The 12,140-nt window shown below is 50.7% G+C and overlaps 1 protein-coding gene across 6 annotated transcripts in view; it reads right to left on the bottom strand.

The window, feature by feature from the left end:
• Nucleotides 1-4,318, bottom strand: part of LPP (LIM domain containing preferred translocation partner in lipoma) — a 356,533-nt gene extending 352,215 nt beyond the window's left edge. For 4 of the 6 annotated variants that reach the window (XM_056358000.1, XM_056357999.1, XM_056358004.1 and 1 more), the window contains exon 1: nucleotides 3,056-3,136. The gene's annotated coding sequence lies outside the window, so the exon portion shown is untranslated. Of the gene's footprint in view, nucleotides 1-2,534; nucleotides 2,631-3,055; nucleotides 3,137-3,398 lie in introns of those variants that run through there. The other 2 variants (XM_056358001.1, XM_056358003.1) reach the window with 2 other exon arrangements.
• Nucleotides 4,319-12,140: the final 7,822 nt, after the last annotated feature.

Genomic DNA, 12,140 nt, shown 5'->3' with positions numbered 1-12,140 from the left:
TGTTATGGTAAGACAGAGCTCACTACCTCTCACTAAGACAGCACAGCTGAAGATGATATTCAGAGCAAACTAACTTTGAGATCCGACATGCTTTGCAAGTTTTCATGAGACAAGGCAGCTCAACTGCACAGGAACCTGGGATTTTCTGTACCCGAACCATGAATGCCAGGATACAGGATCTGAAAACCACCAGTCCAGAAGCAGGCGTTTGCCCTGGTGTCACTAGACCACATCAGAGACATCATCATTCAATAATCCTACCCCCTAACGCTAGGTGACTGCTTATCCAAACAGCAGCTAACAGAAGGGGACAGGACTCGCAGAGCTAGAGCTTGCGCTGAGACGGGCATGCTCACCAGCATCCTGCCCCAACATCCAGGCTGATCTCCAAACATGCTCCAAAAGTGAAAATCTCACCTTGGTGCAACAGGAATTGGAGCTTCTCTCCCAGCTTGGTACCAGCCTCTCTGCCCAGACAGTTTACAGTGGGGAGCAGCCAAGTACAGTGCACACTGGGCAGTCAGGGCTTGCACAATGAAGACATCCACGCAATGACAAAAGCGGTAATCCTCACTGACCTGGGCACCATGGAGACTGCATAACAGCAATTCATAGCAGTTTGGGGCTGTACCTATAGAAGCTTCAATGAGGCGCAGCATTCGCTTCATTTTACTGTTCACGTCTTCCATTTCCACCAAGGAATTTACCCAGGCAGCAGACAAGGGCTGCACACCCCTGACTGGGACTGCTGGCAACGTGGGACATATGCACAGCCAACATGCCCGCGGCCTCCACACAACACACATGGTGGGACTGACTTTTGGGAAGAGGGCCTCCCACCCACTGCCAGACACCTCTCTCCAGCCAAGAGACCCCCAAATAGGCTGTGGTGACCTTCAGCAACCCATGGGCTCCAAACAGACCCTCCAACCACAGGGGCTGGGAAAATAGCCTACAAGGACCAAAGGACGCTGGATGGCAGGAAAGCTGCCAGCACCATTACTGATGGGGACACAGTGCTGCCACTACCCTGGACCAGGTGCCCCCAGCCTGGCAGCTTTGCCCAACAGCCAACACAAGCGGACTCAGATGGTAAAAAGAAAACTGAAGAAAACAATTAAAGGAAAACCACATGTGGAGCTCAACAGTGAGAGGGCAACAGGCTTTACAGCCCCATTAGCAGCACCAGCATCTCCATGAAGCTGCAGGCAGGATTAGATAGCAAGCATAAGCAGCTCACTGACGGCCCATCCTGCAGGGAAAAACCCTCCAACAAAGGCTAAACAACTGAAAGAGGGGAATAACAGAGCTAATAAATTTAGGAGTAACAGGATAAAAGGTTATGGGGCAGGCAGGGGGAGACAGAGCAGGTCAACAGGCAGAGAGAAGTTTTCAACAGTAGGTCTTTATCTGCAGATGGAAGTACTTCCCAAAGGAAGTCCCATATTCCAGAGTATTACTTAGCCTTGCCTGGGCCAGTCCTCTGCAGCAAGGGTGGGGATAACCAGAAAGTCCCTCACATCCCCAAACTGCGCTGCTGCACAGCGGGCTGGGCTACGCACAGGACAGCAATCAGCATTTTCCAGCATGAACACTGCTGCATCGTTAATACAGAGACTAAATGCTGTGTCGGGCTGGGCTATGCACAGGACAGCAATCAGCATTTTCCAGCATGAACACTGCTGCATCGTTAATACAGAGACTAAACGCTGTGTCCTGTCCCCCAGTTCCACATGTTCCCCTCCCCTCCTAATGCCCCGTATCTGTAATGACTTGGTAAGCCAGCACCTGCTGTATCACCCAGCTCCCAGACACCCAGGGGCTCCCTGCTCTCTCTCAGATCTTGCCCCAAAAGTCATTCCGGGAATGTACAAAAACAATCTCTGTGATACACGAGTCCAAGGAAGCAAAGAAATTCTCAGATCTAGAGTGTTGCCAAAATCTTTAACATTTCTACGTTACATTTCACATAGGTCAAACCCACTTTGTGCATGGGGGCCACGGTGCTGTGGATGTGCAGGAAGGCACATCAGCAAGTTTGGCAGCTCCTGCAAGCTCTCAAAACTTGTGTGTATCAATTGCCTGGCAAGATAGAAACATACCAAACAGGAACCCAACCCGAAAACCAAACTATCGGGCCACAAGCCAGCTGGTATAGGTGTAAAAAAACAACAAACAAACAAAACACCACACACCCAAAACAAAACAAAAAAAAATTTCAAAACAAAGCAGGAGACTCCCAGGCTCATTTGTTTCACCAGCGGGGCCAAAATACACCTCGAGGTACAGTAGCCAGAGCAATTACGTGTGTTGCTCCATCACCACCTCCTACTCGGGAGCACTGCCTTGTCCCCAGCACAGCCCCAGGGCGCGGAGCCTGCTCCCGAACAATGGCAGGAGTAAGACTTGCCTGTTCAAATGGGGAGGGCAAGAGAAAAGGGAGGGAAAAAAAAAAATATTGTGTCTATATATATATTAAGAAAAAAAAAAAGCCTTGGATGACGTAAGGGTGTGGGAAACTTTTACGCCCTTACCTGCTGGGGAAGGGTGGGCCTCCCCCGGCATATAAAAAGCTGCCAGGGCTTTACTCAGCCCGCCGAGCGCGGCGCAGCCCGGGCGGGGACCGGCCGCACACGGCAGCGCCGGGCCGGCCCGAGGCGAGGCGAGGTGAGGCGGCCCCCGCCCGGGCCAGGTGCACCTGCGGCCGGCAGCACCGCGCCGCCCAGCCCCGGCCGCCCGGGGGACCCCGGCCCGCCGCCGGCCCCCGCCCGCCGCGCAGGGCGGCGGCGCCCGTGAAGTCCCGGGGAAGTTTCCCCCGGCCCCGCACCCGGGAGCTGCCCCCGCCCCGCGGCCGAGCTCGCCCCGGGCCGGGCCGTCCCCCCTCAGGCGGCCGCGGCGCCCCGGGCGGAGGGAGGAGCCAGGCGCGGCCCCCCCGGGCGGCCGGCAGCGCTCCCCGCCCCGGCCGGGGGCTCCAGCTGTTGCACAGCTGCCTCGGCTGGGCGGAGGTGGGGGGGCGGTGGGGAGGAAGGGGGCAAGTTATTATCTGCAACAATACCTCGGGGGGAGGAGGCAGCGGAGGCGAGCGCGGCGGCGGCGGCGGGAGGAGGAGGCGGCGGGGGGAGGTGGGGCCGGGGGCGGCTCCGCAGAGGGGCCCGGGCCCGCCCCGCCGCCGGCCCCTTCCGCCCGCCGGCCCCTTCCGCGCTCCGCGCCGCTGCCCCGCCGCGTCCCCCGGGCAGCCCCCCCGCGCCCGCCGCCGGCGTCCCCCACGCCGCCCGCCCCGGCCGCGCCCCGCCCGCCCGCCGCCCTCCCTCCGCTCCTCTCCGCTCCTCCCAGCGCCGCCCGCGGCCCCCGGCACCCCCCGCCCGCGGCGCTCCCGCCGCCCTCCCCCCGACCCTTACCTCCCCGCGGGCCGAGCGAGGGGGCCCGGCAGCCCCGGGCGCGGCGGGACGCCCCGAAACAAAAAGCGAAAGCGGCGGCCGCTGCCTCCCGCTCCGCCGGGCCGCCGCGCTCTGCCCGGGGCTGACGTCAAGGGCCCGAATTCCTGCCTTTCCCTGCAGGCAGATTTGTCCATGTAAGGGCTGGGGCCGGGGCCGGGGGCGGGAGGGGGCTGCGCTGCGCGCACGGCGCGGGGCGGCAGCTACCGGCACCGTGTGTGGCGGGGGGGGGGGGGGGCTGCAAGCATCACCCCCTGCCCGGTAACCGGGAGGGCCAGGCCCAGCAGTGCGCAGCGGGGCTTGCGGTGTGCCCCCCCCCCCGCAGCGGGGCTGTGCGGGGCGGCCGGTGCGGGGCTCGGGTGCTTTTCCCGCCAGCCAGCCGGGGCGCGCAGGGAGGGGGGGCAGCGAACGGAGCTCGGAGTTAGCTACACCGGAGTTACACCGGCGGTGCCTGCACTGAAAACTAAACCTGCCGAGCACACTAAGGAGAGGGGGAAGGGAAGCTGCTCTCTGATTGCTGTTTGATTGTTTTGTGGCTGTTTATAAGGACTGCAATTAAAATAATTCGTATTTTGAGTGTGGTGGTTTTTATAATGGAATGTTACCCTTTAAGTAGCTGTTGGGTATCTGCGCTTGCCCTGAAAAGAAGGGAAGACAGAAGGGTTACATCGAATTCAGGCTGCGGAGGGGAGAGCTGCCAAGCCTTACTCATTTGGAAAGAGATTTCTGGATGAGTTTTTAGGCACTTTAAATGTATTTCATTTTGACAATAAAGGACTCTGCTGTGCACTTTCAGAAGATGTTTACAATCTTATCCCATTACCAGCTTTAATGTCCACAGTCACCACTTGACAGCCCCAGGAGGGAAAAGCTTGCACGTAAGGACCCAAAAAAGGACAGTAAGTGCCTGGAAGACTTTGGAAGCTAGAGCACGGAGTTGTGATCCAGCCTCCCTCCCTTTTCTCTGGCTGCCAAAATCTCTAAAACAAGCAGGCGTGCTCACAGCATGACCTGAGAGCTCTGAGCCATCAGAGACCCCAGGAGATACCACCCCACCGCCACGGGCACCCCTTCCCGGCAGACCCCGCAGCAGGGGAAGCGTGATATGCCAAATTCAGTCCTCGGTGCAAATCCCCCATCTGTGGTTGGTTTGGTGCCCTGCGCTGGCCCCCTGTACCAGGGGTGCTAAATTCCTCCCAGGGGATGGGGGGGGCTGCCGGGGCCAGATGCTATCGTGAAAGCACTGCAGCTAAATCTGCACGAGCCTGTCAGAAACAGCCACAGATATTTTCTAAGCGTTACGACTATGACTAGAAATACCCTAGCCTTGTCCTATCCGCCTACCCTGCGTTTAAACCCTGCTGAGATCCAAAAACGAAGCAGAATAGTGCCTGAGTCACCAGGGCTCCATGCCGTAGGTGTACCTAGAGTGCCGACAGCGTTTTGCAAACATGGCCTGTTGTGAAAGACATGGGCATGGCTGCTTTCTAAAGCGCTGGTGGATAAGACCATTGCACCAGCAAAGCCTTTGCCCAAGGCCCTGTAAACCTGGGTTCAGTTCCCTTCCTGGAGAACCTGCAGTTCATGTGTCTCCTTCTAGCTGAGGGCTTTGACCACCAGGCTGCAAGGTCGTGTTCCTTCTTCGTCGCGCTCGGAGGACACCTCCTGATGGTATTTTCTGCCACGGGGCAAGCGGTCACCACGAGGGACATGATGGCACTCATGCCTGTCAGCCTCAGCGTGGTGGGGCTTCCGACAGAGCCCAGATTTGTAATGCTCCGGAGAAGCAGATTTACAGAGGGATGGTTGCCTGGGTTTTTTCTCCTCTGTTCAATCTTTCTTGCAAATCTGCAGCAGTCCTCATGTTGTGTCAACTGGTATCTAGGGGAAGCATCTGAAAACTAAAAGAAACTGTTTGGCCCAAGATGAGAGACAAATGTTCTCCATTAGAGAAAACCAGTGGTCAAATATTTTCCTTGTCCCATATCCAACAATTATTGCTTCTTTATCCACCAAGCTTATGCAATTTTCCAGCCATGTTAACAGAAGAGAGAATACTTTGCACATCCATAGCAGCCTCCACTGAATGATCCCAAAAGTTTTAAGCTTTGAGCCTCCAGAGCGTGAGATCGTAAGTACGACTACCTCCATTTTTCAGGTAGATGAACTGTGACTAATCCTCTGCAGCACAGCAGCAGAAGTTTGATTCGCAGCCCATTACCCTTGTAACGCGCTGCCCAGAATGGTCACTGCCTTGTCAAGCACAGCGTGAATTTTCTATTTTTTTCAGTTTCCTATCATGACCAATATCATACACTTTGGAAATGGAAGTAGAAAATTCAAGGTGTTGAGCCTGGCTGTGAAAATCTTCTCTTTGCCTGGAAAGAATCAAAAATACTGGCAACGTGCAATCATTCCTTCGGTAATATCTACCGCACCCTGCACCATAGCAGCAAAATGAATTAAACAGCAAAAGACTGAAATGCTTGACATTGCATAGACCACTCAGGAGGCCGTAATACAAGACTCAGCCTGGGCCAATATTAATTCAAGGAAATGAAGTTTTTTAGTGGTTAAGGTGCATGACTAGAAGCCTGGAAACCTGGCTTCTGTTCCTACTTTTCCTATGTTGTATGACTTTAGACCAGTCACCTCCCCGTGTCTGGAGGAGCCCTTATAAACCTGCAGTGCATGGTTTAGCACAGGGAATGACACCACGACCTCCCACCAGACTACATGCAACTCAGGTCTGTACAAAGTTTTCAGCAGTCAGCATCTGAACCCTTGCTTTTCAGATTTTGGGTCTCTGCTTTTCAGTGAGATTTCAGATGCAAAAATTACAAAAAAAAACCAAAAACAAAACCAAAAAAAACCCAACCCTCAAACCAAAGCACAGGATGGGAAAAGTCCTTGGGAAGCCATGGGAATTCATCCCTCAGGCTGCAAAGCAGGAGCAGCATTGCCTAAACCATACCCGATGGAGGTTTAGCTACCCTGCTGGTAAGGATATCTAGAGGATCCATTCCAGAGCTTCACAGTTAGAAAAACTTTCTTTATCTCTAATCCAAGTAATTTTTGCTGCAACACAACTCTTAATCAGATGAAGATGCGGGGATCTGACGTATTCCCTCACTAGTAACAATTCCAGAACAACAGGAAAGTCGCCCACCTGGTGAACTAATCCTTCTGTGGGTAAAAGCCAGAGAGGCTGGAAAACACACTAAGCACGTGTTCTTGGGAGAGTTGCCACCTAATTTTCAGACAAAGATCAGATGCAATTAGCCTTAGATCAACTGGAGACTCCTCTGCCCCAAACCGCAGCACTTTTCACCCACCTCACCATGAGGACACCCGTTTCCATCAAGACACATGCGGCAGTGGCACAATTGACCCCAAAGGGTATTCTTGGAAGCACGTGTATAATCTGAGCTCACACCAATAGCATCCTGTGGCACTGGGGAAGGAATGAGGAAACACCAGCATAGATACTAGGCAGACAGGAGAGAGAAGACTCAACCTGCATGTCTGAGTTGTTTTCCAACCAGGGTGCATGTTCCTGATTTAGAGATACACATGTGCTTGCTGCCTGGTGGAAGGAATCTAGGAACAGCAGTGGGCCAAGCTTTGTCATTCTCCATTTTGCAGGTATGTTTGCATCCAGACAGGAATGCAAGGCACGTACTGGGCAGGCATTACTAACACGGATCACTGACGGTGATCAAGTCTGGGTAAGAACCCCGAGGGAATCTTCACTAATGAGAAATACAATTTCCAACAACCCCCCACACACACACTTTCCATGAGCATATCAGAGAGAGTGACCATCACCAAACCTCGCATCTCTGTGCACATCTTTGAGTTGCATGTGGTTCACCAGATGCTTGGTTTTACCTGGCCATCAGTCCTATCTAAAATTCCATATAATTTCACTGTTGGCCATGGTGAGTTCTGGATAGTTCAGGAAAATATAAACTTCCCTGCAACCATTTCAGGCTCTGCTCCCTGCTCTGCTCCCTCCACCATCCGGGCTGTAGCTGCCTGTGCCACCCTTGGAAGGAATGGTAAAGCTTTGTGAAACTGCTAAATCCCAATGCTGAGAAGTGCAGCCGAGCAACGTGCCGGTGTAGCATACTTAATTTTAAGGACATACTTAATCCAATTTGAGCCCAGAGAGATTTTAGCTTAGGTTTAAGCGTTCTGTTGAACAGGGGTGGATTTAAAGATTGAAGTGTCTTGCTAGACTGGATCTTTGGTTAATGAGGAAGGAGTGTTGCTAGTGGCTAGAAGAAAGAACTGCCTAGAGTTCTGTGGCCGCAAGCAAGCCATAACTAGCACTACTCAATTTTCCCAGTAAATTTTGATGAAATTAGCACATAGAATTGTTAAAGAGTTGACAATTTCATTAAGAATCCTCACTCTCTGGGTCTCAGCTTAGCTGGGGAAAAAAAAAGCAGGTTTATAGTATGTCATTGGAGTGATGCGACACAATTAAAGCAGAAATCACTGGACTTTGTATTTTACACCATCTGGCATCTTGCACAGTATCTCGCTAATGGCGAATGTCTTCTGTCCAGATTTTAGCATTGAAATCATGAGTGCTTTGTTTTACAGGAAGGGAACTGGTCAGATTTTTTACAGAGTCTACGCTGAATAAACGAAGAAATACCCCAGTCTTAAAAGAAACGTTTGCAGTGACAGATATTTTGGGGGACATTGTTGCATAGGCTCTGACCTCCCTGTTGAGAATCTAAGCAAAAATATTGAATGTACTAAGCAGATGTCTTCTCCTAGTGACAGCAAGATGAGCAGAGACAGCTGGTTAGAAGAACAACAACAACAAAAACACATCATCATTCCTGCTTTGGCTCCAAAAAATCTTGGACTTGTTGTTAAGGAAGAAAGCTATGTATGTAAGAAGCCAAGAAAGAGACAAATATTATTGAATCTGGTAGCATTTTAGTAAATGTGCTGGAAATAACTTAAGTAGGAAGAAAAACTGGATGCGCTCCATTGTTTATTAAAAGAATGCCTCTTCTTATTTCCACAGGGACCTATAGCCTATATAGTCATTAACACATTTACAAGATGTATATTTTAAATATGTTGCCTCACTCATCAATCTTGTGGGCTTTTCTTCTAAAGTAAATAGAGTTGCAGCACATAAAAATGTGTACAGCCGCATAAATATAATCTCTGCAAGTTAGGAACGACAACTGTGAATTTTGCATGTAACTTCTTCAAGCAGGGAAGACATGCGTAGTACGGAGACACCTAGAGAGATCCAAAATATTAGGAAAGGAGGAGAAGAGAAAATTAGATCCTCCCTGGTGAAATATAAGAGAAATAATTCACACACGCACACACAAGGAACCAGAATTAAGATATGAAGAGCTATTCTGGATGAAATACAATCTGAGCTGTGGTGAGCAACAGAGCAGAGCAGAGTTGTTTGACAAGACTGCAAAATAAAGCAGTGACCTGCTGCCCTCCCCGCTCAGAAGCAGTACACTCTTCGTCTTGATGGTTTTCATCTGAACAAAACTTGAACTCTCTGCCTGGCCCCTGGACTTTTCCATTTCCTTGAGCTTTGAGCAGATTCGAGGGAAGAGCTACAGGACTGATGGGAAGACCGTAAGAAATCAAAAGCTGTGCAGATTGGCTAATGCCAAAGACGAGTAACTTGAGGTGGACATTCCAGGAGGGGTAGGTGGTCCTACCTACCGTACCGTAGGTACGATCCTGTGCCGTACGGTAGTGCCCTGTGTAATAGCAAAGGTCTGGATTTGCTGGCTCAGGAGGTGCCTTCCATGGAGTGCTTCAAAACTCCTAGCCATCTCCTACAGAGGTCCTAAATAGCTTAAAGCCTTGAAGAAGTAGGAGTTTGAGATGGTATAAGGGAGGAGAATTGAGGGGTTTGACCAATCTGACAGACCAGCTTGTAAACAGAGGGCAATGAAGTCAGTGGGAGAGGACATGGCTGCTGGGTCTCCAGTTCTTGGCTGCCAGCTTTGCCCGTTCTCAGCTACGTGGTTAGGCAGTCCGTGTTCCACCATTTTCTTCATAGGAAACTGGGCTTAAATCTGCTGATCTGCAACAGAGCAGATGTGGGACCTTGGGAAAGTTGCAGATTGAACTAAACTGGAAACAGCTTCCACCATTTGCCAGTATCTTGGAGAGTCTGGAAGCTTTCCCATCTCTACTGTGACAAAAACAGGACTTCTCAACATTTTTGGAGGACTTTTCTCCCTTGTAATGAAGGACAAAAAGCACGCAATGAAAAATAAATCACAGTGCCAGAACTGACTGAGTATCAGGGCACCATTCTGCCTGCTTTAATTCCACCTCTTGCCAGCTCCAGCTCTAAGAACTGACCTGCAGTCTCCCAGCCACCCCAGGAGTGACCATGCCATGATGGAGGACCATCCTGGCCAGAAATTCCATGCTGATTCCAAGAAAACATTTCCTAGAGTGTCTTGCTGAAATGGATACAGTCCCACACACACAACATCATAACTGACAAATAAACATTTTCTAATGAGCAACATTTATCCAACATGTTCCTCCCCAGTGACTCTGGAGCTCCGTGCCTCAGCGCACCATCTATAAAAAGAGAACACAGCCCTTCCCAGACTCTGGGAGAATACACTGGGATAATAAAGTGATGGGCTCACTACATCCGTTAGTTACCCTAAGAGCTCCGTATACCCTATAGCACACAAGTATAGACTGAATCAAGAATTTTTATAAGCCCATTGTAACCCATGTGTCTGAACTTGACCAACAGCGTCTCTGCCCACAGGCTGCTCCATCTGCTCCATTCCTCTGCGGGACATAGAGGCAACACAGGGCACCTCGGCAGCCCTGGGCTCAGCCATCTCCACATGCACATTTCCACACACCATCGAGAATTTGGATTGCCAAGGAGCCAGCCCAGCCTCGCTGCCAGTGAGGTGACAGATCCCTGGCACTGGAGCTGGGCTCGAGCTGCTCGTGAACTGCTTGCGGCTGGAGAGGAATGTCTGCAGAGAGCTAAACCAGATTGCTCATAGATCTCTTCCAAATTGCTTGCCTCTAATCTGGCGGACAATTGGAGAGTAAATGTGCACTGGGAGCACCATCTTCCTCTCCCTGCAGCATAATAACCTGAGAACACTGAGTTTGTGCAGAGCTATTATGAGGTGGCTGTACTGGAGAAACCTTAGGATCTCACTGGTGCCTTGGCAAGTGCATAAGATGTCAGAGGCACCTACGTGTATCCTTTCCCCTCTTGCAGAACACATCTACTTCAAATATTTCTTTGATGCTATAGACCTTCCGCAGCCACCGCAGCTGCAGGAGTGCAGTAATGGTCCAAGCAAGGGCTGGCACTCCAGGCGGAGCTTGTGAGCATGAAGCAATACACTTACAAATAACTGATCTGCACAGAGCTTTTAGAAAGGGTCAAATAGCTTCAAAACTTCAGGAAAGCTGACATTTTGGTGTCACCCATAGTTTTCAGGCCCACATCTACTGCAGGGGAAAAAAGAAAAGGTCTGCAGTTGCTATTAGCGTTACCCTGCCTAGGTTTCAGCCACATAGTTCCAGCATTTGCAGAGCTTCTGGAGGCCCATCTCACATGTTCAGCTTGTCACCTTTCCCAAGCACAGGCTGAAAAATGCCACTTTTCCCACTATTAAATCAAAAGCTGGCTACACCCATGTGTCAGCTGTTTACCACCTTGTTCCCTCCCCTTGGGCAGCTGACCAGGGATAATGACCTATATCCTTGAAGTATTTGTTTTATTTAGCATTACACAGAAGGAGGGTTTAAGGCAACAAGCAACCCAAGGATATAACTATTCCAACCCTATCTTATTACAATCAGATCAGCTTGCATCTCTTGCTGGTGGGAAGACAGCAGAACCAGCCAGCTCAACTCTTTGAATGTCCAAAAATTCATCTGAGCTCTCTCCTGCTCTGCCTTTGTCCTAAACAGACTGGTTCCAGAGCCTTCCAGTTAAGACCTTTCACTCATTGTTTTCCTTCAGGTAGGAACAATAAGCTACTTGGCCTTGCTTTAGCCATGTCAGCACTGCTCAAAGATGCCTAGATGAGGTAGCCACTCTGCACATGTGGTAGCAAGGCGCTGACGGAGAAGCTGGATGTCAGAAGGAAGCATCTGAAAGCACTGGGACTTGGTCACAGTGACCCAGAGCATTGAACCAGTTGACACAGTTGGTGTTGAACACCAACTGTGAGCTCTGCACAAGGACCTGGGGCTGGTACACACCCTGCATCAGGCCTCTCCCCATGATGAGACAGGCAGGCAAACGAGAAAAATAGGGCCCTGGCCCCTTCCTGTGATTAGATCATTATAATGGGTAAATATTTTTCTAGATAGAGAGCTGAGATAAAGGACTCCTGATGTCTGAAATGGAGTTTGAACAAGACTCAGAAGGACTATCCCTACCTTGCAGTTCTTTGTAATGTGCTTCTACCAAACAAATGCCTTCCCCCCCCAAAATACCTAGGAAATTAAATGGGAACCTGTTAACAGCTAAAGATGAAGATGTGGATCTCACAGAATAAATTTTTAATTTAATAGCAAGAACAACATAAAAACTGCAGCTCGGTTTTAGTCTACAGTCAGGTTGTTCACCAGTAAAATATACAGTCACAGGTACCAAGGGTTAATTCCCAGAGGACATTACAGCTCCACACCATTTAG

This window comes from Falco biarmicus, chromosome 13 (assembly GCF_023638135.1).
Source record: "Falco biarmicus isolate bFalBia1 chromosome 13, bFalBia1.pri, whole genome shotgun sequence".
NCBI lineage: Eukaryota > Metazoa > Chordata > Aves > Falconiformes > Falconidae > Falco > Falco biarmicus.
Note: the sequence above shows the minus strand (reverse complement) of the source record. Positions and strands in the feature narration are given on the sequence as shown.